The following is a 16,696-nucleotide window of genomic DNA, read 5'->3' on the forward strand; positions in this document are numbered from 1 at the left end:
CGAAGTCTGCCTAGCAACCCAGAATGTTCTGGAAGCTTTAACGGTTGGTGGGCAGTTGGTGCTGGTTCTGCCTGTTGCGCTGCAGCTGGGTGCTGTGGGTGCTTGCAGTGTTTAGTTCCCCTGCTCTTCCAGCCGTGGTGTAATCGTGCTATTTCATTTGCCTTCTTTTTCTCAACCTTGTGAATTCCATGCATTTCTTCTCAGTAAATGCCATGGCTTACTCCTCTTACTCCTTTGGGAAACAGGTGATGTGAGATGGCTGCTGTGAAGCTTGCCTGAGGAAAAGGTGGGGATTGCTGTCCCAGCAGTTGTAGGTTACGTGGTGGTGGTGTTAAGCTTTTCTAAAAACAATTGCACAGTGGTGGCAATCTCCAGCCCACGCTGGTTAGTGTGCAAGCAGCTCACCTGCATTGTGATGGTCTCTGTCTAGAAAATAGTTTTGTGTTTAAAATTCTGCCCAGACCATGATTTCCATAGTTGACTCTACCATGCAAGTAGCCTGTGGTCCTCTTTTTATATTTATGAGGTCAAAGTTTTATCACTTTCAATGACTCATTTTCTGTGCTGTGCTGTTTAATTTAAAGCTATGTAAACAGATGAAACCATAGATTGAGGGGTCACAGCAAAAAGGTAAATCAACAGCTTCCATATTCAGATAGGCTTTGATAACTCCCTGCAGCCTGTTTTCAATTCCTTTTTTTGCTCCCTCCTCTTATAACAGGTTGTTTCTTATTTTGGTAATTATTCACTAAATTTAAGGAATGTTGAATTCAGCCAAAAAAACCCATCTTGCAGTACAGATCATTCACTAATGGAGGAAAAAGGACGCATGTCTGCTCATAAAAGTAGCCTGTCAGCTTCATTGGGGATTTTAATTTAAATAATCACTGAGAGATGGGACCAGGAGATTTGGATTTTTGCCTGTTAATGAAAATTTAAAGAGTAATTACACTATTAATACACATCTAACCCTTTTTTTTTTCATTTTGAAACACTTTCAAATGCAGTGTAAAATACTAGTACTTTTGCTCAAGGGGGTAGGGAGGAACATATTTTTGTTTCATATCCATGGCAACTCTTTATTACTCTTTAAAAAGAGAATTTGCTACTCTTTAACCTCTTTTTTTTAGAAAGTTATGAATCATAGACTCTTTGTTTTCGATTAGAATATACTTTCTGTTTATTAAAACATTGAATAGCTCTTCCTTTTTAGAAGAGTATAAATAGAAAAATGATTATAAAAACTGGAATGCTTTAAAGAAGAATCTTTCTCATTTCAGTTCAAAAGCCTTAAATATTTCAATACTGGGTAACTCCCAGTATATTCATTTTTTATATTAAGGAGCTGGGGCCTCTTCCCTTTTAAGGGAATCAGAATTTTGGCTTCATCTTTAACTTCCGATAAAATTCTTGCCTTTTTCCCTGGAGATGCATGTCCCATATATTAATTACTCAGTCTATACCTTCTTCATATTTAATAGGTGAAATTTATATAGTGGCTCAGACCCTATCATTTATTGTAGAGAAGGAAAGGAGCACTTCTATGCAGCTTTTCAGGTGTTTTTTTAAAAATAAATTATTCTTTATTATAAAATAAGTAGACCAAAATTTGTGTTATGTACAAGTCCAAAGCAAGGTTCCTTTTCTTGAGGCTCAAGAACATGAAATGTCAAATTGATTTTAGTAATGCCTTTCAAGGGAAATTAGATTTTTTGGAAAACATAGTAGAATGAATCAATGTTACTTATAGTCTATACTATTACTTGGATTCCCTGGCAATGACACTGATGTAAATCGGAAGTAACCTGTGGCTTCATCAGTGTATGGACTTCAGCAGTATCCTCAAGTTAAACCTGCAAGCTTAGAACAGCTTAACTGGTGAGCTGTCCTTGGGTTAGCCTCAGAAATTTAATTTTCATCAGCCTTACCACATTTTCCATCAAGAGAGAATATAAATGCTCTTACATTGTGGAAAAAATGCAAATGACATTAACTTAGGACCTGCTGAAGTAGATGACTGTTCTAAAGAGTGCCCTTTCATATGCTATACCCTTTCTTTCTGAAGGAAACAGGTAAATTGGGAGCAAATAGATGGAGCAGAATGCGTACGCTGAGAAAAGGGAGGGGAAAAAAAAAACAACAACAAAAAAACAGGTGGGATTTTGTTGAATAGCCTTCTCCCCATCTGTCAGAAAGGGAGTAGCTGGGATGGGCTTCTGGATGTGAGTGTATTGAGTCTTACATAGCATCCTTTCATACGTTTGCTAATGTTTACAGCTTATATGAATCTGAAAATGAAGCCAAGTGATGTGCTACAAAGCCTTACCACTTAACTAAACTAAATTTTGGAGCTGCATGAACATTTTGTATGCCTTGAAGAATACTTGGAGAAAAAAAACCAAAACCTTTTCTTGAGGAGATGAGCAACTCATTCCTTGCTTTTCATTTGTGTTTTCCAATTTCTTCTGTGTCCTTCCCAACACAGTTCTTGTTAAATGTTGTAGGCAAAGGACCAATATTGCATTTTCAGAGCTATATTTATATTTTTAAAAAGTATACAAAAAAAAGTGTAAGTTTGTGACGGGAATATTTTTCTTTTGCCACGTGTTAGGCTGCATTTGTTCTCCTGGGAAGATTGTTTGCGAAAGGTTCTCTGAGCATACATTGTGAAAGCAAGGAACCTTGGTGAGAAGCATGCCACTGGAACTTAACCATGCAGGTGGTGAGAACCAGCCAGACAAGTGACAGTGCAAGAGGCGCTTCCCATGCACCGGTGTAGTGGGCAGAGCTTGCTGCAGCTGAGGAAATTATTGAATCAGCATCACAAACCCGGGAAGCGGGGAACTGATGGAGGAATGCAGTAGGTAGGGAAATGCATCTTATGTCTGACTTTTACATCATTGCTTTTAAAACTGAACTAGTCTCATGCTGCAGTTGAGTTTGTGAACTCCTTGGTCTTTGTGGAGTTGATGGCAGGAGAAAGCTGACAGCTCCAGTAAGCTTGGAGTTTGGATATTTTGCCTTCTTGTCAGCTAAGCTAATCAGTTATGAAGAAACAAACAAACAAAAAAAACCTCTCTTTGTTTATCTCCTGCTAAAAACAGTCATGTAAAAAAGATAAAATTCACAGCAGCTTGAAAGTGGTTTTTAACTTAATGTCATCTTGTATTTTAGCACATATCTTAATTTAAGACCTAAAAGTGGATGCTGTATTCCCTATCATTTTTTGAAAATAGATACTTCGTTATTTTTAGGTGTCAGTATCTTAAGTGATTAAGTTGATTATTACGTACAATTATATCTATTTTTTAAAGTATATTTTGTCGTAGATTAAACGTGTGAAATCAATGTTGTATAGGCGTAAAAATAAAACAACTGTGAAAGGTGTATTAGCTGTTCATTTTCACCTGAGGGCATTTGGTAGGCCATATTACTTGTATTCAGATGTAGCATGAGGTTTTGGAAGATATTTATTTTTCTTATGATACCGGTTGTTTTGATGATGGATGCTCTTGAATGTTTTTTTTTTTGTTTGTTTTTGAGAAGTGCTTTCATTGTTTCTAGTCAGGTAGATGTACTGATATGTTTAACTTATATGAAAGTCTACTATTTGCTAAGAGATACAGCCCAGTTTGACCTTATGCACCTTAAAAAAAATGGATTTGAGTACATAAAACTATAAATTACATGTTGTGTGAACACATTCTAGAGTTCAAATTCCTAACAGTGGAAAAAACATGCTGTGTACAGGATTAGTATATTGAATGGCATGTGCTTGTTTTTATATTTTGTGCCTACCTTTGTCACTGAGCAAGTCAGTGGAGGAAGAGTACCTAACCAAGTGTTGAAAATGATTTATAAGAAAACATTGGTTACTATTGTGTTGTTTTGGAAGTGTTCTAATCTGAGAAACACAGGTTTGATGTGCATTCTGCAGTATGGCTGCTTTTCAGAATTCAGTCGAGCAAACTAATCTTAGTGTATCAGCTGTGAATGAGGTTTCTTTTGAGTTTGCTTAGTAATTCTGTGACTGACATGGTTTGGGAACGTGGGAGGACACTGATGAGGCAGTGTTATGGCAAGGTGATACAATAAAAATTTCATCAAACAGAGAGAGGTCGTGCAATGAAAAGAGGACCTGAGCCAATTGCCTGTATGATGCTGATTTCAGCTTCAGATCTAGGATGAGCACATGATCTCTCTATATGTGAACTAGATTCTTTTTCTGAATTCGTGTAACTACTGTGGTGCTTTAAGATTGAAGTCTATTTTCCTGTTTTGTGAATTATACCACATGTTACAAGAAATTAAGTTTTGATTGAAGATGTCTCTTCTCAGAAAAAGCTCTAGCATGCAGGCACTTTCAGTGTGAAGATAGATCTGTTGCAGTAATGTCTTGTTATCAGTAGGGAGGGTGCTGACTTTTTATTATGCTGTAATTTAAAAAAAAAAAAAAAGCCAACCCCTGCAAAACAAAAAGCAACCAAAAAATCAATAAACTGATTCCGTGGTGTCTTAAATTTAAAATGGGACTTAATTTTCTACAAAGCATCTGTTGCCACAGTGCCATCTGAAAAAGTTTCTTTTACAGTGTAAAGCTTGAGCTGCTTAAAAAGCTCTATTAGAAGTGTGATATATCGTGCACCAATGCGGATTAGTAACTGCGATGAAATGAATGCGTTGTGAGAAAAAAGTACCATTAAGAATTCAAAAAGGGGGGGGAGGGAACTTCCAGAACATCACGTCATTGCTTTCCTGCTCTTTATTGAGTGTATCTTCTGCACGTTTTGTGTGGGATCCCTTCCTTTTGGTATTCAGAATAAAATCCATTGGTATAGTGGAGGTGCGGAAATGTAGGGGATAAAGAATTCCAAACATGCCTTTTATTTGTGTCTAAATTTTCAGTTCATGAGAGAAAGAAAATATTTAGTTGGCTATATGTATTCTCATCTATAAAATAGCATGGAAAATTGTGCTCTAAAGAATGCATTTCTTTCAAGCAATTCCCATAAAATCAATCTACAGGATATTTCTCACAGCAGTGGAGATATTGCTTTAAAGAATTCAGAAACCTTTTAAATAAAACACCTTTAAGCAACAGTTACTTCCAGCTCAGATTTTTTGCCATTGATTTCTGTGGGCCAGATTCATTAGAAAGGAGTTTGATTCGATTAGGGAACAGCAATCACAACTGTAGAAACTTGAGTAATTAAAAAAAAAATTAAAAATCAACCCTGTGCAGAACGTTTAGAAACTCTTGTCCCCATTGATACTGTGAAAGAATTCCGCAGGCAACTGATTTTTTTTTTTCCTTACGTATCTGTTGTTTGAGGAGTATCTAGAAACTTCAGTTTTTAGTGTAGTGCAAGTAGTATTTCTGGCTACTACTCTTAGTAGTCCAGTTCACATCTTTAGACTGTCCTTGGAGCACAAGTACTCAACTGCTTTCTGTATTGGCCATACGTGTTTTGAACATGTTGCAAGGTGAAGTCCATGGGGCGTGGTAGGCCTAATGCTAGCGTACTGATAGTTTGTGTAGAAAGTCATTTGGTTCAAGCTTGCTACAGGTGTCCTACACGCTGCCTAGGCTTATGTTTCTGTTCAGCAGATATTGTTACAAAAGTATGGAAGTCGGCACCAAGAGGAAAATCTTGCATTTCGAGTTTTCCTGCTTTTAATTGGTATTCCAACTAAGCCTGATCAGACTGAGGTAGTTAGGGTGGTGGCAGGAATGTTTATGCTCTTGTTCGATTTTTTTTTTTATGCCTGAGAACAGCAGACTATAATTTACACAATTTTCAAATGAAGTTTTACAGCAAATCCAGTCATATTAAGTCATGTTTACATATTACATAATCAGGGGCTGTGTGATCTATACTTCTGTTTTCTAATTGGTTAAGCAATGCATTGAAATCATTAGGATTTGAAGAGGCAATCTTAAATGTTCCTCGCAAATATCTGTATTTGGTGCATGGGGAAGGGAGGAGAGCTATTTGTTTTCAAAAACTGAAGTTTCTGAAGTGGAAAATATTTTCTTTAGGTCAATTGATTATTGACATCAAATATTCCCATTTCTCAGATGATAAACTGAAACAAGTCCTGCTTGATGAGAACAAAGGCTGTTCTATTATAGTGGATGATTAGACTTCCAAACCTAATTATCCCCTTTGGGACTCAGCACAGACCTAATGCAGCTTGGATTATGAAGGCAGGTTCCTCCTTTCAACTTTGTTCAATAGATCTTTGACAAGTCTGTTCTTACAGATGATTACACTTCAGCATAATGATTATAGAAATTTCTGTAAAGGAATCACTGGATTTTTTTTGGTAGTTGGAATGGAGCAGCTATTCTGTTCAACTTTGATGCTTCTTTTTTCCCTGTTATTTTTATTCAGATTTTTTTTTTTCAAGCACATCCACCCTTACGTCCGATATATGAGAAGTGATTGATGCATTGAGCATCTGCCATCTGTGTAACTTTTTTGTTTGCAAAACAAAATTGTCATCTAGAAGTGCATTTGTGTGATCAGTTGAAGTGGTCATTGAGTTTAATTGCCACATCTAAGTTTAGCTTGATGTGCTGATTAATGGTGTAGGAGGTAAGGTAGCCTGGGGAGTCACTTGCAGTTGTGTGTGGACAGGCTGCCTGACATTCAGACAAGAACATGCCTACTTAGTGTCCCCCTAAGGCTACCAGTGAAGAAATAATAGGTTGTAGGTAGGCCCTGGAGCTTCAGTGTTGAAGTCAGTTGATCAGCTTTAGGTGTTTCCAGTAACTGATCAGTACTGCAGCTTCTGAAGCATTAAAGCATATTTGATTTTTCAGAGGAGGATAATAAAAAGATAATTTTTTTTGAAATTTAAATTCTAAGCTTCACTGTGTTAAATGTAAACATTAGTGCATTTTACAGGCCATACTTAACACAAAATACATGTTTTTAATATCCCTAAATCACATAGCAAAGTACCTCTACCCATCTCTGTTAATGCTTTAATCAGCACTTCCATTACTGCATTTTTGTAATTAAGGTATGAGTACTTGCAAACCACAGTCAGGGAAAACAGAAAAGTTTTTCCCCGCTTGTAAACAACAGGAACTCAGTTTGCATTTAGTGGTTTTATATCTTGTTGAACCTAAGTTGGAGTGAGTACAGATTCAAAAAACTTTATTCTAAAAAAAATAATTGAAACATAATTGTTCATTAGTTTGCAATTTGTTTTCTATCACTAAGGCACCTGTCTTTTTTTCTTGAAGAGCAAAGAATTGATTGTCGATGCTTTAAATAATTTAAAAAATGATTATTATCATTTTTATAATAAAAATAGTATTTATTTTAAGATGATAATTAAAATATTGACTGCCTTGCTTTGCAGATTTCCTTGATCTGCTTCTTTAGGAATTTTTAAACAAGCACTAGAATTTAAATAAACCTGCTTGTTTTCGAAAACAGTGTATGAAACAACCCCAACTACAGTAAGCATCCTGGGAGAGTAGAAAATGTAAATTGACTTCTTGCTGGTAGAAAATCAAAGGAGAAGGTGGTAGTTCTGATAACATCATAATTATCATCTTGGATATGGAGTTCAAATCTTACTTTAAGATGTTTTCAAGATAAGGATCATCGTGTCCTTTTGTGCTATTTTGAGCAGTAGAACACTGTCAGACAACATAGAAAACTTGTATTTTTCATGTATTTGAAACCAAATTATAACGTCAGTTCTTTGTGTTTATCCAAACAATCCATACCTCCAGTACTGGCAGAGTTTTGCTGGGTATCTCATAGCAACAGTCCTTTAAGTATCTCCAGTCATCCTCTGTGATTTGGATCCCACTTCTTACTGAAAATGGGGAGGGTGGGAGGGACAAAAAACAAAAACAAACAAACAAAAAAACCAAGAGCACCTTAAAGCTTCCATGGTGCTTATTATATGTGGTAGAGAAAAAGGCTGAATTCTGAATACGTTTGTAGTGCTGTTTTTTTAAATACCATTTCAACTATTTCTTGAGGCTCAAAGAACATATAGAAGAATGGAGAGGGGAGGAAAATCCATGCCTTGACATCTAAAACATTTCTAGCCCTGTTGTAAATATGGGTACACCCACTCCTACATTTTGAAAGCAGCATGCAGAATTTTTCTCTTATGCTTCCACAAAGTTAATGGGAGTCCAACAGCTAAATTAGTGTGCTAGTGTTTTGAAGTATGTTTGATTTTCAGTATTTGTTTGGAGGGTTGCCTTCTGTAAACTATCTGCAACTTTCTTATCATAGAGTTCATAAAAAAAAAAGTAGAGATGTGTACAGATTAAAACTTGATAAAGTTTTGGCCATATTTAGAGTTCTTTTTTGGGGATTCTCATTTGCTGACGTATGAACATTTGGTTTGACGATTAACTAATCTCTGAGGTTTTAAGCTTTGTTAGCTTAGCATTTACACGCAGTGCTACTGTATGGAAAATAAAGAAATAAATTGAATAGAGACCTCTCCAGGTGAGCAGCGAGAGAAACATTTGTTTCATATGTTTCATGTATGAAGAGGATATTTTAAAGTACTGCCAAATATATTCAGTGCGGGGCATTCTCTCCAGATATTTTAGTACTCTGTGTTACAGATCAAAATTATTAGAGTAGTGTCTAATTAGAGCTTGGAAATAAAGATTTGACATTCTTAACTTTTTTCATTAAAAGAAGTGCTGAAAATTTCTTACATATGAAGATGCTTTCTTGGGAATAAAAACAAAGTATACCTGATTATATCCGTAGCACAGATACTAGATATAGGAAATAAGGGAGCCATCTTATTTGTGGCTCACTCACACTTTTAAAAAGAATAAATATATGTTTCTGTAAATATATACATATATTCAGTGATCAATAAATGCAAGTCCTACTCATTCTGTTGTAATTCAACTTTATATATAGCATCAAAAACAAAAGTAAATTACATTGGTGCTTAGCAATTACTGATATTACATCTTATCACTAGTAATAAGAGACTAGAGAAGCTGATAGCAGGCTGAATCCCTTTGAATAGAGTTGATGGAAAGAAAGCATAAGAAAAGTGGTAAAATACACAACAAGTTTTTATTCCCTCTGGTATGACTGTTGAATGACTGTGTGGCATGCACACATCAGGAATCTTATTTCATATGGGTATTTCCCTTTTTGAGTAGGGGAAAAAACAGCCAATTTATTACAAATTTCTACAGTACTGCATAGGAAATTCCCTCTTCTTTGTACTGGATAAAGAAGAGTACAATGCAGTATCCCTTCTAGTTCCTGTTAGTTGTCTGATGAGGGAAATTTGAAGTGAATTCTTTCAGAGAATGAACATTTTAAAGTAATTTTTGAAGACCCATCTGGGTTTATAGGATGAAGCTTTGCTATTGGCGTGATGGTCTTAAGGAAGTAGACGACCAAGGCTTATAATAACTTATGGGAGCAAATGTTAAGGTTGGGAAACTTAGATGAGTTTTAAAGCACATAAGCCTTTCTTGTAGGCTGAAATATAAATAGCAGATCTCAAAGCTTAATACAAGTGCTGAGTTACTGCTCAATTTGCCTTGGTATTATAGAAAAATTTTCATATCCAGGATGTAGTTAAATAAGATCTGTGTTCTGTGGTGGACTTGATACTCAGATTCAAACAGCTGAACTTAGACCTATGTCCCCTGCCTCTGTTGTCTAGTACTTGGCTTCAGATGCATGTCATCACTTTTGGTAGTAGCCTAACTTCCAACATGCCTGAGAAGAATTGGATTTTCTGTCTATAAAGTAAAGATGCAGAGACTCTGAGCAACATGTCCAGCAGTGTGGGCTTTTGATGGCTCTGTTTGTGTCAGGGTTTTATGTATTGTTTTTCACTTAAGAGAATTTGATAGAATTCTCAAAAATCCTTATTGTGGCAGTTGATGCCTTGTTTCTAAGACCGTACTAATTTCAGTTGATAGCTGTTCCTATGGAGGGAATGGTTTCACTCTTCAACTTAATAAAGTTCCATGTAGTAAAGTTCCAGACTTGCCAGACAGTTTTTATCGCAAATATCCTTTTGTACCATTTTAACTTGTATAGTTATTTTGCCATTTTGTCAGAAGTTTTTGAAAGTCAAGATGCATTCAGAATCTCAAAATGTCCAGCTTTCCATTGGTGATACATTAATGTACAGTGGTAGGCTCTGTATGTCTTTGAAAACTACTTGCTTACTTCCTCAGTCGCATGTAAAACATTATATAGATGGTGATGTACTGCCTATTTGCAGTAGGAAAAATTGGAACCCACCTGTTTAAAAGGCTGAAACTCTCTTAGCTAGCAACGTTTTTTAAATAATTGTAGTAGTTAAACTGCAAGTACAGTGTAATTAAATAGAAATTCATTTTATGGCATAGAATCTAACACACAGATTACTTTCTGGGAGGAGGGAAGAATATGAAATGCAAAGCCATTTAATTCAGTAGGAAAGTTTTACAGCCCTCCCATCTTGAAATACAGAACAAAACTGTATTGTTGGAACCCTAACACCCAATGCTTCTTGAAGACAGAGGTGACTTACCTTCTTTAAATGTTCTATAGAAGCAATCAGAGAATACACATTTTCACAAAAGCGGTTTCTTTCACAAAGCAAGAAAGATTATAAAGTTGCTAAGCCTTCTAAAGTCTGTTATTACTTGTGTCCTTTATACTCTAGGTGTTTTTGGCTTTTAAAGTGATATTATCAGTTTAATTAAAACTTCTGAGTCTGCCTCTTACTTGGAGCTAATTCAGAACACAAGCATCTTACCATGTAATTTAGATGCTGAAAATCTTATCAAAATTCTAGTATGTTATTTGTGTGAAAACAACAATGAAAACAAACTAAAAAACAAAACCATCACAGCAACAACAACAAAAGCTGCAGGAAAACAATCCTTGCACATCTAGTGAAAGAGATAATCGGAGTATCTTGTTGCTAGATCTGTAAACTTCGGTGATGTCTGAGGTACTGGAAGTAAGTAGGTCCCCTTGAGCTTTTGTTCTTATACTTAAGTGTATCTAGTAACCCAGGTGTGTTTTTCATTGAAAGTGATATTAATTATGGGCTGATGTAACGCAAAAGTCTTTGAAGCCTACAGAAGCATTTATCAACAGTTAGAAGACTTCATATCACATTCCCTGTAAGGACTAATCTCCTGTAACTCTTGATCTTGTCAAAGAATATCCTTTATCTCTGAGGGATTATCCCTCTGTTTACAGTATGCACAAAAAAAAAATGGGTTTTTGTTCCTGTGTAGGTAATGGGTGAGAACTAAGAGGATCTTGTATCAAAATGTTTTCTGTTACTTTAATAAGAAACTCAATAACTTATTTTTAAAATTCAGTCATAATTATTGTGGGGGCTTTTATTTATTTGAATAACTAACTTGTATTCTTTAGACATGTGCTGTAGCATAAATTGATCCATTTGACTTTCCCAAGGGTCATATGTTCTACCTTTAGCAGGATAGAATAAGACAGAGGTTTTATTGGTAGGGTATCAGAACATGTTTTGTGGAATGATCTAGTTAGGACAAGTTGTTACTGGGGTACATGATGCTGCCAAACCTCAGTGGATATTAGGGTGAAAAGTGCTTATGTTGTAAATTCTATCGTTGCAAGAGATAGCTTTCTGGGTATATGGAGTTGATGAGCACAATTTATTAAGTTTAAAGTTTCATTCAGCAAAGAGAACTGTATAGTCTGAGTTGTTGATACGATCCTTCTGGGCCCTAGGTTGAAGAGAGCATGGGCACGTTCTGACTCCAGGCATTTTCAGTTCTCCTTTTTATTCCTGAAAAAAGACAATTGGTCTGTTACAGGCTAGTATTAAATTTGCCGTGAAACATATTTACACTGTGTGGTTGTTCATAGACAACCTCAAATTTCTGAAGGTTTAAATAGTAATATTGTACATAATTGTCGCATTCCCAGAGTTGCTGCAATTTTTTTTTTTCTGGAACACATAGGCTGGTCTTCATCAGGATGGCTGAATGGCTCTGCTTAAAGAGCATCTGGGATAGGAGCTCTTGGGGCAGTGATGGGAAGAAGAAAAATTCTTAGTTTTTTAGGTGCTGAGGCACAGGTTTAAATTATGACACAGCTGCCCAGTAGCTCATTAGGTATTTTTTAAATTTTTTTATTTGGCAGAAGATTGCACATGAGATGGACAACACAGACTGGGTGGCACAGGAGTTCAGTACAGAGTCCCCACATTGTGACAGTTCTGCTGGCCTAGAGCTGCTAGTATGAGAGGATCCTGGTGATTGGATTATTATTAGAAAAATACGAGGTCCATCTTCTGTTTGTTAGGGCCCGCAACTGTTTTATTAGCACTGTCATGACTGCCTGGTTTCTTATAATGAAGAAATATTTAAGGTTCTGTGGCCTTCCCCGGGGTCAGACAAGGGAAAAACCAGCATGGGTAGGGGCAGCAACCCCAACTGCTTTGTCAATAACAAAGTTTTTTTCTTTTTTTAGTTCTTATATGTTTTTACTTTTATTTTCTCTCAGAAGCTGACTGAAAGGTTAATGTTCACTCCTCAGTCCACCTGAGCCAAGATCTGGCTGGTGATGGGGCACCAAGACTGCCTTGTCAAACCTGTACTAACACAGGAAGCCCAGAACGATGCTGTGTTTTGCATGCGCCTCCCACCACCCATCAACAGAGATTGAGACAGTCTCTCATTGACGCCTCTGAAGCAGGGGTCTGAGGTCTCCTGGGTGTTGCTGGAAAAGGCAGCCCAGATCTCAGATGTGAAACTGCTTGGGTGAAATGAGCACTGTCTCTGCAGGCTCCTCCGTATCCTGCAGGCCATAAACTAAATGCACAGGTAGTGGGACAGGATACTTGAGATGATTGTCATCCAGTGTCACTGAATATTGGGTGGTCTTTATCTTGTGCCTGCATATGGCACAATTCTGCTGCTTCTTGGCCCACCAGATTACACAGCTGTAGCAAAGCTGGTGAAGATGGGAATACATAGGACACATCATCCTGGCTGTGGCCAAAGATGGAGCAGGTCCTGTCTGATTCTATCTCCATGGATGTTGGCTATCTGGTGGGCTGAGGAGAGCTGAGGTCAGGAAGCTGTTCTCCTCACTGGTGCTACAGTGGACAGATGGTTTCACAAACTGAAAGACAGAGGCTGCGATTGCTTGCTGCCCCAGGAGTGGGCAGCAGTGATGACCCAGACCCAGCAGCATACCCTCCCAGCCCCTGCTCCCTGACAGCTGCCCAGGGTTGTGTTCCTGTGTCACTCACCTCTGCTGCTGTGAGCATACGCTGTGGGGGCCTGGCTGTCTGAGATAGGCAGGTCTGGGAAAGTGCTGGTGATGTTGTGGGATGGGTACCAAGAACTGCTGCTGGCAGCCCCGCAATACAACCCAACCAAGTCCTCATTCAGTGCCCCAAGTATGGCTGCTGTCCTCAACTGGAGTCCAGGCACAAGTCCACACTGGTCTTTGCCAGTGCTCAAATTTGTACAGTGAGGGTAAGTGACGTCAGTTGCCTCCCGCTGACTTCGCAACCCCTTGAGTGGTGACCTCACAGACAATAATTCCGTGGGTTTTTTAAGTTTCTTTCATTTTGTAAGTTGGTAGGTAAAACTCTATGCTTGCCTGGTCAAATCTGAATGCAGTACCTAGAAATCTATGCACAAAATATATGGAATCACTGATCTATTTTAAAATTTGAATTATTGTGCAAGATCGTAAATACTGCTTTTTATTTTATTTGAAATTTGGAAACTATTGATTTCCTAGCACCTTATTATTACCTAATGATATTATTAGGTGGAAGTGATATAATGAGTTCATGTAGTATTAATGCAGTAATGGGTACTGGGTGTTATATTCCTGTTCACTTTCAATATATTTCAGTAGTTTGTTTTCAGTGGGTTAGAATATATAATATTCCAGTGTAACTTAAGTTTGCTGCTGCAATTCTGGGGTAGGATGATGAACTAGAGTGTTACTTTAAATAAGGTGAGGGACACTTGTAGCATATTTAGAACTATTTTTTACCTTTGAAGAATAATAAATTGGTAATTCACTTTCAAAATAATCTTGTGTATTTGGGTAAATCCTATATAACTTCATAGTTAATAATACATACATATATTCTGTTAATATATTTGATCAGAGGCTTGCACTGAGTGTATCCAAAATCCTCTGGAGTCCATATGTACTGCTAGAAGTTTCTAGGTTCACAAAATTTGTAGCTTCACAGTTGAATTATGTGAGCATCAGCTGAATACCCAGGGAAACTGATATGAGTGGAGATGAACTTCCTGGGCTTTTGAAATGGTTAAGTAAATGCATGCACAGCCCCAGTTTCAGCAGCAGGCATTAACAAGAAAGACTGTTCTAAGAGGAACGTTGGGTTGAGGTTGACAGGGCAAAACTCCATGATATAAGAAAACCATGCTGGCTATTCCCAAATGATTTCCAGCCTATCTCTTCTGATTTTGTCTGGGAAATGAGGTAGACCTACTTCTGAGTGTTCATAGGAAATCCTAGAAATTCAGTAAAAAAACATGTATACAAGAGGTACAGCTGTGCCACTGATATTTTTTAATACACATGCGTTCTCAGTACTTTACACTGAGATGTATTCCTTGTTCACCTAATTATGATCTTTCACAAGATATATTATCTCTAACAGTCTTGACATTACTGGTGAAAACAGCACTACGTTCAGTTGTAACTCTGGATTCTCCCTATCTGGTATCCTCATATTGACATCCATTATTGTTTGCTGTCCTGAAAATGTATTTTCCTTTGCTAGATGTTGTTTTAAAATAAGCAGGTAATGTTCTCTTGAGTTGAATGGATGCTGAAGGAAGAAGAAAGGATTTCCATAATGGTTCAACAAGAGCACTTAGTAAATAATTTATCATCATCAAGTGCCAGCCTTATCTGAAACTTGACAGGTCTTTCTTTTATGATTCAGTAATGTCTGTGATGACCTGCTGTACACATTGACTGTCTCTTAATGTTATAAATGCATTCTGGTGTCATCCAGCCACAGTTCTTTTATAAAGTGTCAGAAGCGGCAGTTTGATGTAGCTACTGATATCCATAAACTATGTGTTAGTAAATGAATTTCTCTCAGGAAAATACTAATGAGCATTAAAATACTTTCTCATACAGTATTTAAATTTGAAGTCATCTTGCTTTATGTAAGAAAGTGGTTTTCTTTATTGATTGACATAATCACACAGGCAGACACTACAGCAGGTAGAGTTACTTTTTTGCATGATATCTGTCAAAAGTTAACAGAGAAAGTGTCCTTTCCGCTAGCGAGAGTTAATATGCAGGATGGTAATGGGTTATAGAAATGTTGCAAACCTTAATAGTGTGAGATCAGTATTATTGTGAAAATGCTACTACATACATTAAGACTTTTTTCAGAATTGAATTGCTTGAAACACAGTTGGACTGTTAGAGGATTCAGTATTTATCTTCACAATAAAACACGAATGGGTCTGAATTTGGGGAAATAACTCTTGCATTTTTCTTCTAGTTTAGAAATATAAAAAATTACTTCAGGAGTGTAGGGATGAACACAGCATTGTTAGACACATCTATTGGTCGCTTTGGTACTAGGTAATGTTTGAGATAGAGAGAGCTAAATTAGCTGATAGTGGAGCTAGACGGTGTTGCAAGGATTACATGTATGATTGTGTATGTATTTGTCTGATGGGAAGAGAATGAGCAAGATAATCCTGTTTTGTTCTATTAATAGTATGTTCATAACTCTGATACCAAGGGTCTGTGTCACTACTGAGGCCTCTTGAAACACTGCTGAATGTTTAAAACCTCTGAAATTTTACCAATGTCATTATTTGAATGTTTATGTACCTATAACCTTGCACCTATTATTTGAATGTTTATGTACCTATAACCTCTAAGGTTACACAAGTTAAATGCAACACATACAACAGAGTTACCGTTGCTTGCTGTGTCAGTTGGAAAAACCTCTTGTAAGCAAATGAGTGCTGTGCCTGCACAGATACAATGAAACTATGAATATATCTCTCCATACTAATAGTACTTCCATATATCACATGACAACAAACAGAAAAAGTTACAGTAAAGATATGGGGGGAAGGGGGGAGAGGAAGAAAAATAAAGAATTATGAGACTGAGGGCACACTGCACAAAATGTGACTTTTAGATTACTTTTTCTTTAATGGGAATGTTTGTGTGCATAAAATCAATTATAATTTACTAGTTTAAAGCATGATGTTTGCGTGGTTACTCTGCTTATGTTATCTTTGAATGGAAAGGTTGTATTCTGATAAAACAGTTATTGAAAAATATATTTACAGATTATTTGAATTTTCTTGCAGAGTTCCAGTATGACAAAGCAGTTAGCACTATATGTAATGAGATTTGCATACTTCTCAGTTTATTTTGTTGTAAGCTAGCTGCCTTTTTTTTTTTTACATCTGCTCTTTAAACACACGAAACATTTGAATAATACACTTATCTGGTGGCATTTCATGAGGGCTGTTCACTTTAAAATGCCTTCTCTTGATTTAAAAACAATAAAAAAGAGATTGAAAAGGGCCTATGAAATTGATTTCCCATGTGAAATTGCTATAAATTAAGAAAGCAGCAAATAGGAAAAACAGCTTTTTTTATGGGTAAAAATAATGCAAGGGCTGCTCTGAAAGTAATGC

The 16,696-nt window shown here is 36.7% G+C and overlaps 1 long non-coding RNA gene across 7 annotated transcripts in view; it reads left to right on the top strand.

Annotated features, from left to right (window-relative positions):
* The window catches only part of LOC110404437, a 249,209-nt gene continuing 232,520 nt past the window's right edge, over window positions 8-16,696 (top strand). For 6 of the 7 annotated variants that reach the window (XR_002442244.1, XR_002442249.1, XR_002442246.1 and 3 more), the window contains exons 1-2: window positions 15-286; window positions 2,612-2,864. This is a non-coding gene — a long non-coding RNA (uncharacterized LOC110404437). Of the gene's footprint in view, window positions 287-2,611; window positions 2,865-16,696 lie in introns of all 7 variants that reach the window. The other variant, XR_002442250.1, reaches the window with a different exon arrangement.

This window comes from Numida meleagris, chromosome 10 (genome assembly GCF_002078875.1).
Source record: "Numida meleagris isolate 19003 breed g44 Domestic line chromosome 10, NumMel1.0, whole genome shotgun sequence".
In the NCBI taxonomy this organism is placed as follows: domain Eukaryota; kingdom Metazoa; phylum Chordata; class Aves; order Galliformes; family Numididae; genus Numida; species Numida meleagris.